This window comes from Pseudorca crassidens, chromosome 11 (genome assembly GCF_039906515.1).
Source record: "Pseudorca crassidens isolate mPseCra1 chromosome 11, mPseCra1.hap1, whole genome shotgun sequence".
Classification (NCBI taxonomy): Eukaryota; Metazoa; Chordata; class Mammalia; order Artiodactyla; family Delphinidae; genus Pseudorca; species Pseudorca crassidens.
The window spans coordinates 6,809,446-6,826,948 of record NC_090306.1 but is presented as its reverse complement, the minus strand read 5'-3'; the positions used below and the strand labels follow the sequence as shown (position 1 = coordinate 6,826,948).

Here is a 17,503-nt window from a genome sequence, read left to right as displayed (position 1 = left end):
AAAAATATAGGCCCATTGATAGCTAAAATTCTTCAATCGCTAATGGTTATAGTTTCAAATTTTGGGTGTATAGAATAATTTTACTATATCCAAATAATAATAAGCAGCAGCAACTTTTAAAAATTTTTAATTTTGTTGGAGTATAGTTGATTTACAATGTTGTGTTAGTTTCACGTGTACAGCAAAGTACACAAAGATTCAGTTAGACGTATACATATATTCACTCTTTTTAAAATTCTTTTCTCATATAGGTTATCACAGAATAATGAGTAGAGTTCCCTGTGCTATACGGTAGGTCCTTGTTGGTTATCTATCTTATATATAATAGTATGTGTGTGTTCATCCCAAGTGCCTGAATTATCCCCCCGTGCCCCGTTTCCCCTTTGGTAACCATAAGTTTGTTTTGGATACCTGTAAGTCTGTTTCTGTTTTATAAATAAGTTCATTTGTATCTCTTTTTAAAAATTAGATTCTACATATAAGTGATATCATATATTTGTCTTTCTCTGTCTGACTATTTTCACTTAGTATGAGAATCTCTAGGTCCATCCATGTTGCTGCAAAGGGCATTATTTCATTCTTTTTCTATGGCTGAGTAATATTCCATTGTATATATGTACCACATCTTCTTTATCCATTCCTCTGACAATGAACATTTAGGATGCTTCCATGTCTTGGCTGTTGTAAATAGTGCTGCAATGAACATTGGGGTGCATGTATCCTTTAGGATTATGGTTTTCTCCGAATATATGCCCAGGAGTGGGATTGCCGGATCATATGGTAGTTCTATTTTTAGTTTTTTAAGGAACCTCCATACTATTCTCCATAGTGGTTTTACCAGTTGACAGTCCCACCAACAATGTGGGAGGGTTCAGTTTTCTCCACACCCTCTCCAGCATTTATTGTTTGTAGACTTTTTGATGATGGCCATTCTGGCTGGTGTGAGGTGATACCTCATTGTAGTTTTGATTTGCATTTCTCTAATGATTAGTGATGTTGAGCATCTTTTCATGTGCTTTTTGGCCATCTCTATGTCTTCTTTGGAGAATTGTCTACTTAGATCTTCTGCTCATTTTTGATTGGGTTGTTTGTTTTTTCAACAATAATAAGCAACTTTTAACATCCTTGTCAACTATGTTCCAGATCCACTTCATCACATTTACCTTTGATCCAATCTCACTGCTACCTATACCCACTTGAAGGCTCCCAAACTGTTCCCCTTAAAGTGTAAAATATTTTTATAATTTTTACTAACTTTTTCAACAACAGTAATTGAAATATCCTGTTACCTCATTTACTGATATAAATATTTTTTTCTACTGTAACAAACCCGTGTTTTTCAAACCAGTGGTTGGAAAAAGTTGCTCTCTTCCAAATTTCCTGAAGTTTATTTATTTATTTAAATTAATTAATTAATTTTTTTGGCCATGCAGCATGTAGAATCTTAGTTCCCTGACCAGGTGTCGAACCCATGCCCCCCTGCAGTAGAAGTGCAGAGTCTTAACCACTGGGCCACCAGGAAAGTCCCTCCTGAAGTTTATATTTCATGAAATATTAGAATGCGAAAAGGACCTTACCTATGATCTAGTTCAGCATTTTTCAGACTTGAGTACCTGTATCTTTGGTGGTATTTCCAAAGGTCGTGCTGGCAAAGAGAGCTTAAAGGGAATCATTGCCCAGATCTTCAATTTCATATGAATTTTGCTAAAATTTCTCCCTTCCAAATTCCCCCATCACAACTGCCTTTCTCTACCTCACAAAAGAAAGAAATATATCTTTCTTTCCTCTCAGTTTGATCCAGGTGCACTTCCCTGGAGTGTAGTAAACTCCAATGTGTCAATTAATATAACATGAAATACTGGTTCAGCTTTAAAAGAGAATTTCTCTACTTGTAGGTGACAGCTACATTTGAACGAATGTTTCCATTTCTTTGCTTTTAGTAAAATTGTAACGGAGCAGGACCCTATGAGGCCTTCCCAGAATAGACCCCCATTCATGTCCTCCCCCTGCCTTTTGTATTATTCTATATTTGGATTTTAACTTTATACATAACAGGAGCTGTTGGCCATTATATATGCCTCTTGTCTTCTTTTTTTTTTCTCAGTTTAGGTTCTACTAATTGAACCAAGGTGGTTGTCTCCGTCGATGTGGGCTGTGTTTATATTTCAAGGACATGATAAGAGTTAACTTCAAGTTTTCTCCTAAGAATATTTTTGTCCTCTCAGTGTCAGTGTTCTGAAAAAAAAAATTTTTATCATGCCAGCTTTCTCTAACTGCACATGCCAAGAGAACAAGTTTTGGAATTTCAAGAGAGTTTCATCTTAACCAGTTTTCTCCAGAGTCTAAAGAATATTGTGGCCACACAGTATTAAATCATTTTTCTCCTTAGTCATAGACTCATAGCTATAGGTGCTTCTGGGAAGCATGCAGTTAACTTCTTCCACCTGGTAGGGGTTTTAGTATCTGCAAAACAGCTCAAAGGACTTGGCTCAGAATGTTATCTATAGTCCTTGGAAGAACTAAAAGTCCTTGACTTATTTGAATGGCTGAAGTATTTTTATTTTGTCTTGCTTGACTGTTTTCCTTTCTGCATTTTCTCACTTCTCTGATTAAATTTATTCTTTCACTAAAGTTTTTCTATAGACAAAAAACAGGCAGAGGACATGGGTCGGGGTCTATTCTGGGAAGGTCTCGTAGGGTCCTGCTTGGTTACAAAATTGAAGGAGTATCTGTTAGAATGGTTGACTGAGTCATCATTAGTAATAATTATTAATCATATTTCATTACATGATTTTTTTATTGGAGTATAGTTGATTAACAATGTTGTATTAGTTTTTGCTGTACAGCAAAGTGAATCAGTTATACGTATACATATATCCACACTTTTCTAGATTCTTTTCCCATATAGGTCATTACAGCGAATTGAGTAGAGTTCCCTGGCTTATACAATAGGTTCTTATTAGTTATTTATTATATATATAGTATTGTGTATATGTCAATCCCAATCTCCCAATTTATCCCTCCCCCCTGCCCCCCGCTTCCCCCTCTCATCACAATAAGTTTGTTTTCTAAATCTGTGACTCTATTTCTGTTTTGTAAATAAGTTCATTTGTACCATATACGTACCACATCTTCTTTATCCATTCCTCTGTAGATGGACATTTAGGTTGCTTCCATGTCCTGGCTATTGTAAATAGTGCTGCAGTGAACATTGGGGTGCATGTATCATTTCATTACATGATTTTTGAAATATACCTTAAAAGGAGTTCAACAAATCAAATGGCATTGCTATAACAAAACTTTCTCCATTTCTATTTCCATTATTTATCTGAACAAGATTTCTCAGCATTTTTTTTAACATCTTTATTGGAGTATAATTGTTTTACAATGGTGTGCTAGCTTCTGCCCCACAACAAAGTGAATCAGCTATACATATACATATGTCCTCATATTTCTTCACTCTTGCATCTCCTTCCGACACATACTCCCTATCCCACCCCTCTAGGTGGTCACAAAGCACCGAGCTGATCTCCCTGTGCCATGCGGCTGCTTCCCACTAGCTATCATTTTTACATTTGGTAGTGTATATATGTACATGCCACTCTCTCACTTTGTCCCAGCTTACCCTTCCCCCTCCCCGTATCCTCAAGTCCATTCTCTAGTAGGTCTGCAACTTTATTCCCGTCTTGCCCGTAGGTTCTTCATGACCATTTTTTTTTTTAGATTCCATATATATGTGTTAGCATAAGGTATTTGTTTTTCTCTTTCTGACTTACTTCACTCTGTTTGACAGTCTCTAGGTCCATCCACCTCATTACAAATAACTCAGTTTTGTTCCTTTTTATGGCTGAGTAATATTCCATTGCATATATGTGCCACATATTCTTTATCCATTCATCTGTTGATGGACACTTAGGTTGCTTCCATGTCCTGACTATTGTAAATAGAACTGCAATGAACATTTTGATACATGACTCTTTTTGAATTATGCTTTTCTCAGGGTATATGCCCAGTAACGGGATTGCTGGGTCGTATGGTAGTTCTATTTTTAGTTTTTTAAGGAACCTCCATAGTGTTCTCCATAGTGGCTGTATCAATTTACATTCTCGCCAACAGTGCAAGAGGGATCCCTTTTCTCCACACCCTCTCCAGCATTTATTGTTTGTAGAGTTTTTGATGATGGCCATTCTGACGGTGGTGAGGTGATACCTCATTGTAGTTTAGATTTGCATTTCTCTAATGATTAATGATGTTGAGCATTCTTTCATGTGTCTGCTGGCAATCTGTATATCTTCTTTGGAGAAATGTCTGTTTAGGTCTTCTGCCCATTTTTGGATTGGGTTGTTTGTTCTTTTGATATTGAGCTGCATGAGCTGCTTGTAAATTTTGGAGATTAATCCTTTGTCAGTTGCTTCATTTGCAAATATTTTCTCCCATTCTGAGGGCTGTCTTTCCGTCTTGTTTATGGTTTCCTTTGCTGTGCAAAAGCTTTTAAGGTTCATTAGGTCCCATTTGTTTATTTTTTTTAATTTCCATTTCTCTAGGAGGTGGGTCAAACAGGATCTTGCTGTGATTTATGTCATAGAGTGTTCTGCCTATGTTTTCCTCTAAGAGTTTGATGGTATCTGGCCTTACATTTAGGTCTTTAATCCATTTTGAGTTTATTTTTGTGTATGGTGTTAGGGAGTGTTCTAATTTCATTCTTTTACATGCATCTGTCCAGTTTTCCCAGCACCACTTATTGAAGAGGCTGTCTTTTCTCCATTGTATATTCTTGCCTCCTTTCTCAAAGATAAGGTGACCATATGTGCGTGGGTTTATCTCTGGGCTTTCTATCCTGTTCCATTGATCTATATTTCTGTTTCTGTGCCGGTACCAGAGTGTCTTGATTTGTAGTATAGTCTTTGTCTTTGTAGTCTTTGTAGTATAGTATTTGTAGTATAGTCAGAAGTCAGGGACCCTGATTCCTCCAGCTCTGTTTTTCTTTCTCAAGATTGCTTTGGCTATTCGGGGTCTTTTGTGTTTCCATACAAATTGTGAAATTTTATGTTCTAGTTCTGTGAAAAATGCCAGTGGTAGTTTGATAGGGATTGCACTGAATCTGTAGATTGCTTTGGGTAGTATAGTCATTTTCACAATGTTTATTCTTCCAATACAACAACATGGTATATCTCTCCATCTAATTGTATCATCTTTAATTTCTTTCATCAGTGTCTTATAATATTCTGCATACAGGTCTTTTGTCTCCTTAGGTAGGTTTATTCCTAGGTCTTTTATTCCGTTTGTTGCAATGGTAAATGGGAGTGTTTTCTTAATTTCACTTTCAGATTTTTCATCATTAGTGTATAGGAATGCAAGAGACTTCTGTGCATTAATTTTGCATACTGCTACTTTACCAAATTCATAGATTAGCTCTAGTAGTTTTCTGGTAGCATCTCTAGGATTCTCTATGTATAGTATCATGTCATCTTCAAACAGTGACAGCTTCACTTATTCTTTTCTGTTTTGGATTCCTTTTATTTCTTTTTCTTCTCTGATTGCTGTGGCTAAAACTTCCAAAACTATGTTGAATAATAGTGGTGAGAGTGGGCAACCTTGTCTTGTTCCTGATCTTAGTGGAAATGGTTTCAGTTTTTCATCCTTGAGGACGATGTTGGCTGTGGGTCTGTCATATGTGGCCTTTATTATGTTGAGGTAAGTTCCCTCTTTACCTACTTTCTGGAGGGTTTTTATCATAAATGGGTGTTGAATTTTGTCAAAAGCTTTCTTTGCATCTATTGAGATGATCATATGGTTTTTCTCCTTCAATTTGTTAATATGGTGTATCACGTTGATTGATTTGCGTATACTGAAGAATCCTTGCATTCCTTGGATAAACCCCACTTGATCATGGTGTATGATCCTTTTAATGTGCTATTGGATTCTGTTTGCTAGTATTTTGTTGAGGATTTTTGCATCTATGTTCATCAGTGATATTGGCCTGTAATTTCCTTTCTTTGTGACATCCTTGTCTGGTTTTGGTATCAGGGTGATGGTGGCCTCGTAGAATGAGTTTGGGAGTGTTCCTACCTCTGCTATATTTTGGGAGAGTTTGAGAAGGATAGGTGTTAGCTCTTCTCTAAATGTTTGATAGAATTCACCTGTGAAGCCATCTGGTCCTGGGCTTTTGTTTGTTGGAAGATTTTTAATCACAGTTTCAATTTCAGTGCTTGTGATTGGTCTGTTCATATTTTCTATTTCTTCCTCGTTCAGTCCTGGAAGGTTGTGCATTTCTAAGAATTTGTCCATTTCTTCCAGATTGTCCACTTTATTGGCCTATAGTTGCTTGTAGTAATCTCTCATGATCCTTTGTATTTCTGCAGTGCCAGTTGTTACTTCTTTTTCATTTCTAATTCTATTGATTTGAGTCTTTTCCCTTTTTTTCTTTATAGTCTGGCTAATGGTTCATCAATTTTTTTATCTTCTCAAAGAACCAGCTTTTAGTTTTATTGATCTTTGCTATCATTTCCTTCATTTCTTTTTCATTTATTTCTGATCTGACCTTTATGATTTCTTTCCTTCTGCTAACTTTGGGGGTTTTTTGTTCTTCTTTCTCTAATTGCTTTAGGTGTAAGGTTAGGTTGTTTATTTGAGATGTTTCTTGTTTCTTAAGGTAGGATTGTATTGCTATAAACTTTCTTAGAAGTGCTTTTGCTGCATTCCATAGGTTTTGGGTCGTCATGTTTTCATTGTCATTTGTTTCTAGGTATTTTTTGATTTCCTCTTTGATTTCTTCAGTGATCTCTTGGTTATTAAGTAGTGTGTTGTTTAGCCTCCATGTGTTTGTATTTCTTACAGATTTTTTCCTGTAATTGATCTCTACTCTCATAGCGTGTGCTCGAAAAAGATACTTGATATGATTTCAATTTTCTTAAATTTACCAAGGCTTGATTTGTGACCCAAGGTATGATCTATCCTGGAGAATGTTCCATGAGCACTTGAGAAGAAAGTGTATTCTGTTGTTTTTGGATGGAATGTCCTATCAATATCAATTAAGTCCATCTTGTTTAATGTATCATTTAAAGCTTGTGTTTCCTTGTTTATTTTCATTTTGGATGATCTGTCCATTGGTGAAAGTGGGGTGTTAAAGTCCCCTACTGTGATTGTGTTACTGTCGATTTCGCCTTTTATGGCTGTTAGTGTTTGCCTTATGTAATGAGGTGCTCCTATGTTGGGTGCATAAATATTTACAATTGTTATATCTTTTTCTTGGATTGATCCCTTGATCATTATGTCGCGTCCTTCTTTGTCTCTTGTAATAGTCTTGGTTTTAAAGTCTATTTTGTCTGATACGAGAATTGCTACTCCAGCTTTCCTTTGATTTCCATTTGCATGGAATATCTTTTTCCATCCCCTCACTTTTAGTCTGCTTGTGTCCCTAGGTCTGAAGTGGGTCTTTTGTACACAGCATATATACAGGTCTTGTTTTTATATCCATTCAGGCAATCTATGTCTTTTGGTTGGAGCATTTAATCCATTTACATTTAAGGTAATTATCGATATGTATGTTTCTGTTACCATTTTGTTAATTGTTTTGGGTTTATTATTTTAGGTCTTTTCCTTCTCTTGTGTTTCCTGCCTAGAGAAGTTCCGTTAGCATTTGTTGTAAAGCTGGTTTGGTGGTGCTGAATTCTCTTAGCTTTTGCTTGTCTGTAAAAGTTTTAATTTCTCCGTTGAATCTGAATGAGATCCTTGCTGGGTAGAGTAAACTTGGTTGTAGGTTTTACCCTTTCATCACTTTAAATATGTCCTGCCACTCCCTTCTGGCTTGCAGGGTTTCTGCTGAAAGATCACCTGTTAACCTTATAGGGATTCCCTTGTATGTTATTTGTTGTTTTTCCCTTGCTGCTTTTAGTATTTTTTCTTTGTATTTAATTTTTGATAGTTTGATTAATATGTGTCTTGACGTTTTTCTCCTTGGATTTATCCTGTATGGGACTCTCTGTGCTTCCTGTAGTTGATTGACTATTTCCTTTCCTATATTAGGGAAGTTTTCAACTATAATCTCTTCAAGTATTTTCTCAGTCCCTTTCTTTTTCTCTTCTTCTTCTAGGACCCCTATAATTCGAATGTTGTTGTGTTTAATTTTGTCCCAGAGGTCTCTTAAAGTGTCCTCAATTCTTTTCATTCTTTTTTCTTTATTCTGCTCTGCAGTAGTTATTTCCACTATTTTATCTTCCAGGTCACTTATCCGTTCTTCTGCCTCACTTATTCTGCTATTGATTCCTTCTAGAGAATTTTAAATTTCATTTATTGTGTTGTTCATCACTGTTTGTTTGCTCTTTAGTTCTTCTAGGTCCTTGTTAAACTTTTCTTGTATTTTCTCCATTCTATTTCCAAGATCTTGGATCATATTTACTATCATTCTTTTTCAGATAGACTGCCTATTTCCTCTTCAATTGTTTGGTCTAGTGGGTTTTTGCCTTTCTCCTTCCTCTGCTGTGCATTTCTCTGTCTTCTCATTTTGCTTAACTTACTGTGTTTGGGGTCTCCTTTTCGCAGGCTGCAGGTTCGTAGTTTCCATTGTTTTTGGCGTCTGTCCCCAGTGACTAAGGTTTGTTCAGTGGGTTGTGTAGGCTTCCTGGTGAGGGGACTAGTGCCTGTGTTCTGGTGGATGAGGCTGGATCTTGTCTTTCTGGTGGGTAGGTCCACGTCTGGTGGTGTGTTTTGGGCTGTCTGTGGCCTTATTATGATTTTAGGCAGCCTCTCTGCTAATGGATGGGGTTGTGTTCCTGTCTTGCTAGTTGTTTGGCATAGGGTGTCCAGCACTGTAACTTACTGGTCGTTGAATGGTGCTGGGTCTTGGCATTGAGATGGAGATCTCTGGGAGATTTTCACCATTTGATATTACGTGGAGCTGGGAGGTGTCTTGTGGACCAATGTCCTGAACTTGGTTCTCTCATCTCAGTGGCACAGCCCTGACACCTGGCTGGAACACCAAGAGCCTGTCCTCCACACAGCTCAGAATAAAAGAGAGAGAAAAAAGAAAGAAAGAAAGAAGGAGATAAGATAAAATAAAATAAAGTAAAATAAAATAAAGTTATTAAAAAATAATTATTGAGAAAAAATTTTTAAAAAAGAAAAAAAGGGCAGACAGAACCTTAAGACAAATGGTAAAAGCAAAGCTATACAGACAGAATCACACACAGAAGCATACACATACACACTCACAAAAAGAGAAAGAGGGAAAAATATATATTTATCGTTGCTCCCAAAGTCCACCTCCTAAGTTTGGGATCATTTGTTGTGTATTCAGGTATTCCACAGATGCAGGTACATCAAGTTGATTGTGGAGCTTTAATCCACTGCTCCTGAAGCTGCTGGGAGAAATTTCCCTTTCTCTTCTTTGTTCGCACAGCTCCCGGGGTTCAGCTTTGGATTTGGACCCACCTGTGTGTGTAGGTCGCCTGAGGGGCGTCTTTTGTTCGCTCAGACAGGACGGGGTTAAAGGAGCAGCTGATTCGGGGGCTCTGGCTCACTCAGTCTGGGGGTGGGTGGGAGGGGTACGGAATGCGGGGTGAGCCTGCGGTGGCAGAGGCCAGCGTGACGTTGCACCACTCTGAGGCGCGCCGTGCGTTCTCCCAGGGAAGTTGTCCCTGGATCATGGGACCCTGGCAGCGGCGGGCTGCACAGGCTCCCGGGAGGATTGGTGTGGAGAGTGACCTGTGCTCGCACACAGGCTTCTTGGTGGTGGCAGCAGCAGCCTTAGCGTCTCATGTCCGTCTCTGGGGTCTGCGCTGATAGCTGCATCTCACGCCCGTATCTTGAGTTCCTTTAAGCAGCTCTCTTAATCCCCTCTCCTTGTGCACCAGGAAACAAAGAGGCAAGAAGAAGTCTTTCTCTCTCTCTCTCTTTTTAAAAATTTATTTATTTTTTATTTTTATTTTATTTTTGGCTGCGTTGGGTCTTCTTTGCTGTGCGTGGGCTTTCTCTAGTTGCGGCGAGCAGGGGCTACTCTTCGTTGTGGTGTGCGGGCTTCTCATCGCGGTGGCTTCTCTTATTGCAGAGCACGGGGTCTAGGAGCACGGGCTTCAGTAGTTGTGGCACGTTGGGCTCAGTAATTGTGGCTCGTGGGCTCTAGAGTGCAGGCTCAGTAGTTGTGGCGCACGGGCTTAGTTGCTCCACAGCATGTGGGATCTTCCCAGACCAGGGCTCGAACCCATGTCCCCTGCATTGGCAGGTGGATTCTTAACCACTTAGCCACCAGGAAAGCCCAAGAAGAAGTCTCTTGCCTCTTCGGCAGCTCCACACTTTTTCCAGGACTCCCTCTTGACTAGCTGTGGTGCACTAGCCCCCTTCAGGCTGTGTTCATGCAGCCAACCCTAGTCCTCTCCCTGGGAACTGACCGAAGCCGGGGCCTCAGCTCCCAGCCCCCACCTGTCCCAGCGGGTGAGCAGACAAGCCTCTCGGGCTGGTGAGTGCTGGGCAGCACCCATCCTCTGTGCAGGAATCTCTCCGCTTTGCCCTCTGTACCCCTGTTGCTGCGCTCTTCTCTGTGGCTCCAAAGCTTCCCCCCTCCACCACCCACAGTCTCCACCCACAAAGGGCCTTCCTAGTGTGTGGAAACCTTTCTTCCTTCACAGCTCCCTCCCACTGGTGCGGGTCCTGTCCTAGTTCTTTTGTCTCTGTTTTTTCAATTTTTTTTGCTCTACCCAGGTACGTGGGGAGTTTCTTGCCTTTTGGGAGGTCTGAGTTCTTCTGCCAGTGTTCAGTAGGTGTTCTGTAGGAGTTGTTCCACCTGTAGATGTATTTCTGATGTATTTGTGGGGAGGAAGGTGATCTCTGCCTCTTACTCTTCCACCATTTGAAGCTCCTCCTCTCAGCATCTTTATCTATAAAAAATTAAGATGGAATTCATGCTGAATTCTACAGATTATGGTAATAAATAGCATTTATAATTTATAAATACATGCTACAATTTTTTTAACATCTTTATTGGAGTATAATTGTTTTACAATGGTGTGTTAGTTTCTGCTTTATAACAAAGTGAATCAGCTATACATATATATATATGTCCCCATATCTCTTCCCTACAATGGTGTGTTAGTTTCTGCTTTATAACAAAGTGAATCAGCTATACATATATATATGTCCCCATATCTCTTCCCTCTTGCATCTCCCTCCCTCCCACCCTCCCTATCCCACCCCTCTAGGTGGTCACAAAGCATCGAGCTGATCTCCCTGTGCTATGCAGCTGCTTCCCACTAGCTATCGGTTTTACGTTTCGTAGTGTATATATGTACATGCCACTTTCTCACTTTGTCCCAGCTCACCCTTCCCTCTCCCCATGTCCTCAAGTCCATTCTCTAGTAGGTCTGCATCTTTATTGCTGTCCTGCCCCTAAGTTCTTCATGACCTTTTTTTTCTTTAGATTCAATATATATGTGTTACATGCTACAATTTTTCAAACGAATTTATTTCATTAAGAGAAGCTTTTCCAATAAATTTGTATTTTAATGTTTAATAATTATACACCGACATTTCAGTACAATTATGTTGTTTTGATTGTTTCTGTGTTAAAAAAATGTAATCACAACTAAATGCAGAAGAATTTTTTTTTTTTCAATACGTGGGCCTCTCACTGTTGTGGCCTCTCCTGTTGTGGAGCACAGGCTCTGGACGCGCAGGCTCAGTGGCCGTGGCTCATGGGCCTAGCTGCTCCGTGGCACGTGGGATCCTCCTGGACCGGGGCATGAACCTGTGTCCCCTGCATCGGCAGGCAGACTCTCAACCACTGCACCACCAGGGAAGCCCCCAGAATTTTTATTTAGAATTAAAAATTGAGGTAAAATAAAATTTTAAATGGAAATGAAAGAAAAAAAATACAGGCTTTTCTCTTCCAGGCTGGAATCAGCCATTTATCTAAGGAATCCTGGTTCTTTTCGTAGAGAATGGTATTTAGAAACTAACATCTCAGCACTAAATGAGTTTACTGCTTCTGGGGTGTCATTGCTTTTAGGTTCTCAAATCAGTCAGAGCCACTTACACACACACACACACACACACACACACACACACACACACTCACACACACATCTATATCTCCATGTCTCTATTTGTCTGTCTATTAAAATCTATGAATTCATACTGATACTTCCAAATCCAATTCAGTATCCCAGGGTTCACTTTAATGGCTCTCTTCCATACTTTTAACTCTCTTCTCTCATAGTGAGAAATCTGTCTCCCAGCATATTTACTCAGTCCTAGAATACACTGAAGCTTTAACCAGAGGATGAAAGTTAGCCTTATCAACGGTGGAACTAATTGACATTCTTTGTCTCTGATATAATACATTGAGAAGGATTTTTTAAATGCCTAACTCTAATTCTTCTAGATTTGTTGTTATTAACATTTGTATTAGTGCACAATCAAAATAAAATGATCATAATCACAATGAATTGTTGGTAAATAATTATTAAACATAAATGTACAATTTTATCAGAAAAGCCTCTTAATTAAGTGCATTGTACTTTAAAAAATGATGGCATGTATCATAATTGAATGTTAATTATTATAAAATCAGAAAAACTTTTACAAAGTAACTGCCAGACACATTCTTCGAAAGTAATATACTCACAGGAAATTGGTTCAAGATGGCGGAGTGGAAGGACGTGTGCTCACTCCCTCTTGTGAGAGCACCGGAATCACAACTAACTGCTGAACAATAATCGACAGGAGGACACTGGAACTCACCAAAGGGGATACCTCACGTCCAAAGACAGGAGAGAGGCCATGGTGAGAGAGTAGGAGGGGCACAATCACAATAAGATCAAACCCCGTAACCACTGGGTGGGTGACTCACAAACTGGAGAACAATTACAACACAGAAGTCCACCCACTGGAGTGAAGGTTCTGAGCCTCACGTCGGGCTTCCCAACCTGGGGGTCCAGCAACGGGAGGAGGAATTCCCAGAGAGTGTGACTTTGAAGGCTGGCGGGATTTGATTGCAAGACTTCAGCAGGACTGGGGGAAACAAGGAGTCTACTCTTGGAGGGCACACACACAGTAGTGTGTGCATCAGGACCCAGGGGGAAGGAGAAGTGACCCCATGGGAGCCTGAACCAGACCTACCTGCTAATGTTGGAGGGTCTCCTGCAGAGGCGGGGGGTGGCTGTGGCTCACCATGGGGACAAGGACACAGGCAGCAGAGGTTCTGGGAAGTGTTCCTTGGTATGGGCCCTCCCGGAGTCCACCATTAGTCCCACCAAAGAGCCTGTAGCCTCCAGTGCTGGGTCACCTCAGGCCAAACAACCCACAGGGAGGGAACTCAGCCCCACCCATCAGCAGACAAGGGGATTAAAGTTTTACTGAGCTCTGCCCACCAGAACAACACCCAGCTCTACCCACCACCAGTCCCTCCCATCAGGAAGCTTGTACAAGCCTCTTAGATAGCCTCATCCACCACAGGGCAGACAGCAGAAACAAGAAGAACTACAATCCTGCAGCCTGTGGAACGAAAAGCACATTCACAGAAAGATAGACAAAATGAAAAGGCAAAGGACTATGTACCAGATGAAGGAACAAGATAAAATCCCAGAAAAACAACTAAACAAAGTGGAGATAGGCTACCTTCCAGAAAAAGAATTCAGAATAATGATAGTGAAGATGATCCAGGATCTCAGAAAAAGAATGGAGGCAAAAATTGAGAAGATTCAAGAAATGTTTAACAGGGCTTCCCTGGTGGCGCAGTGGTTGAGAGTCCACCTGCCGATGCAGGGGACACGGGTTCGTGACCTGGTCCGGGAAGATCCCACATGCCACGGAGTGGCTGGGCCCGTGAGCCATGGCCACTGAGCCTGCACGTTCGGAGCCTGTGGGAGAGGCCACAACAGTGACAGGCCCGCGTACCGCAAAAAAAAAAGACACATGTACCCGAATGTTCATTGCAGTACTATTTACAATAACCAGGTCATGGAAGCAACCTAAATGCCCATTGAAAGACAGTGGATAAAGAAGATGTGGTACTAGATATATACAATGGAATATTTCTCAGCTATTAAAAGGAATGAAATTGGGTCATTTGTAGAGACATGGATGGGCCTAGAGATTGTCATACAGAGTGAAGTAAGTCAGAAAGAGAAAAACAAATATCGTATATTAACACATATATGTGGAATCTAGAAAAATGGAACAGATGAACCGGTTTGCAAGGCAGAAATAGAGACACAGATGTAGAGAACAAATGTATGGACACCAAGGGGGGAAAGCGGGGGTGGTGGTGGTGGTGGTGGGATGAACTGGGAGATTGGGATTGACATGCATACACAAATATGTATAAAATAGACAACTAATAAGAAAAAAATAATATACTCAAAGACAAAGATGGCAGAACTACTTCAGATTAAAGGGGACTAAACAGACATGGCAACTAAATAAAATGACATTGCATAATAGACCCGGTGGTAGTAGAGTGGGTGAAGAGAATATTTATATATTCTCCAAGCATCTTTTCACAAATTACTTAAGTACACAGTGGAGAAACCTGGGAGACATCACTTAAGCAAGTGATCAAAGCAACACCTGGTCTGGGATTTTCTTTTGCTGCAGAAGACATTATTGAGAAAATTAGCAAAATATGATAGAGGTTTGTAGATTAAATAAGAGAATTGTACTCATGTTAATCTCCTGATTTTGTACATTTCTCCTGATTTTCACAATTGTACTGTGTTTGTGAAAGAGAATGTTATTATTTTTAGAAAACACACACATACACACACACACAAAACAGGAAATACTTCTCTGTTTTATGGAGATATTTAGGAGAAAATGAACAATATGTTTTCTACTTCACTTTCAGCTGACTGAGAAAATAAAATGTGTGAGAATATATGTACCCAATTGGTAACATGTAAATGTACATTCATTCTCCAATTTTTTTCCCCCATTTTTTGATATCAGGCCAAGGCTATTCCTTTTTTATTGGTTTCACTGACTATAGTTCTGCCTCCTTATTCTGGAATAATCTTACATCTATAGAGTCTAAGATAACCAGTTTTAGATTTCTTTGAAATAGAGTCAGAGCTTAAACACATTTTTCAAGCAATCTGTATGTAGGGTCTGTATAGATTTTTAGGTTTTTTGCTAATCTTTTTCAATTTCTATTCACATTTAATCCAATAACATCTTTTTAGTCACTCACTTTTCCGAGATGATTCACTCTTATAGAAACAACTCTTCATTGAATTCATATTTTATCCATTCGTGAAATGTTTGTTAACTATGTAGAGAACGTAAGGGTGCAGGGCCTAAAATGTCTCGACTAGTGACGATGTCTCTAGATAAATATTTTTGGAAGAAGGTTCCAAGGGATATTACTAATAATAAAATTAAAATAATGACGTTCACATCCACCAGCGCTGTGACGTTTCCAAGGCTGACCATAAAAGGCCCAAAAGTGGGCAGTGGCCCAATTCCTGGAAATCTTGACCCCCTTCTCCAAAACAGTTGGAATATTCTCCAACTTATTAGCCTATGAAATTTTCCAGCCCATAAAAACTAACCACCACATATTTCAGGGCCTCTCGCCTTCTGAGATGGTCCATACTCTGTGGAGTGTGTTTCTCCCAGGGCCTCTCTTACCTTTTGAGACAGACTGCATTCTGTCTATGGAATGTGTGTGTCTCTAAATAAATCCACTTCTTACCTATCAAAATTAATTAATTAATTGATAATGTTTCAAAAGTGAAGTAAGGTGCAATGTTACATGGATCTCCCCATCACTCCCAACCAAGTGATAATAACAATGAACAGCATCAGTTGTTTTGTATACTGGGCAGACTGTTATGAACGATACTAATTAGAATATTTGGCACTTACCTATTAAGAAAAGTTATAATTGAATCTCATTAGTCTACTCAGAAAATGTACCAAGCAGTTTTCTTTTTTCTTTGTTGAAGTGTAGTTGATTTACAATTCTGTGTTAGTTTAAGGTGTACAGCAAAGTGATTCACTTATACATATATATACATTTGTTTTCAGATTCTTTTTTTTTTTTTTTTTTTTTTGCGGTACTCGGGCCTCTCACTGTTGTGGCCTCTCCCATTGCAGAGCACAGGCTCTGGATGCACAGGCTCAGCAGCCATGGCTCACAGGCCTAGCCGCTCCATGGCATGTGGTATCTTCCCGGACTGGGGCACGAACCCGTGTCCCCTGCAACAGCAGGTGGACTGTCAACCACTGCGCCACCAGGGAAGCCCTGTTTTCAGATTCTTTTCCATTATAGGTTATTACAAGAATTGAATATAGTTTTTTGTGCTATACGGTAGGTCCTTGTTTATCTATTTTATATATAGTAATGTATATCTGTTAATCCCAAACTCCTAATTTATCCCTCCTTCCACTCAAGTAGCTTTCTAAGTGCTGGGAATATATCAGAGAACAAATTCTCTCCTCATTATGGAGCATATATTCAGATGTGGCAAGTGGGGGAAGGGAAATACTGATAGCCAGGAAAAAATATGCCAAATAAGTAAGTAAATTATACTGTATGTTAGAAAGTGAAAGTTATATAGATTAAAAGCAACCTTTTATAACTCGCTGAGAAGCTGTCTGAGTTGTGATTTGAAGAGGGTGAGGGAATTAATGTTCAAGACAAAGGAAACAACTAGTACAGTGGTCCCAAGACAAGCCTATGTTTGGTGTGCTTGAGGAATAGCAAGGTGGCCAATATGGGTGAAGATTAATGAGTGGGGAAGGAATTGAAGTAGATTCAGAGAAGTAAGGAGGGCGGTGGTGGTGGGAGCTGGTCAGCCCCCTGCAGACCACTTTAAGTAGTTCAGCTTTTACTCTGAGTGAGATAGAGAGCCTTTGGAGAATTTCAAGTAAATGAATGACACGATCTGATTTAAACTGTAAAAGATTTACTCTAGCTATCTTGTTTAGAATAGATACTAGGGAGGGGTAAAGAGAGTTAGAAGGCTGAGGCAGGATTCTAGGCATCAGATAATGATGACTCTGACCAGGGTCATTGTAACAGATGGAGATATATTTCTAAAATAATGCAAATAGGATTCCCCAAAGAACTGGATATAAGATATGGGAGAAAGAGAGGAAACAAGGACGACTCCAAGAATTTTTGTCAGAAGAACTGAAAGTTGGTGGTGTTTCCATCAAATACCTTTACTGTGACAGTGAGTGCTTGCTTTGGCAGAACATATACTAAAATTGGAACGAAACAGAGAAGATTAGCATGGCCCCTGCACAAGGATGACACACAAATTTGTGAAGCATTCCATATTTTTGGTGAAAGACTTATACTCAGAAAACCATAAAACACTGATGAAAGATATCAAAGGTGACATAAACAGATGGAGAAATATGCCATGTCCTTGGATTGGAGAATCAATATTGTGAAAATGACTATACTATCCAAAGCAATCTACAAATTCAATGCAATCCCTATCAAACTACCAATGGCATTCTTCAGAGAATTAGAACAAAAAATTTTACAATTTGTATGGAAACA

General features: G+C 39.5%; 1 long non-coding RNA gene and 1 other non-coding gene across 2 annotated transcripts in view; both read left to right on the top strand.

Annotated features, from left to right (window-relative positions):
• The window catches only part of LOC137202744 (uncharacterized), a 31,369-nt gene that overhangs the window by 1,692 nt on the left and 12,174 nt on the right, over nt 1-17,503 (top strand). The window contains exon 2 of the long non-coding RNA XR_010932769.1: nt 252-291. This is a non-coding gene — a long non-coding RNA (uncharacterized lncRNA). The remainder of the gene's footprint in view (nt 1-251; nt 292-17,503) is intronic.
• Nucleotides 17,173-17,279, top strand: LOC137203082 (U6 spliceosomal RNA). The gene has a single exon (XR_010932908.1). It is a non-coding gene; the product is annotated as a U6 spliceosomal RNA (small nuclear RNA).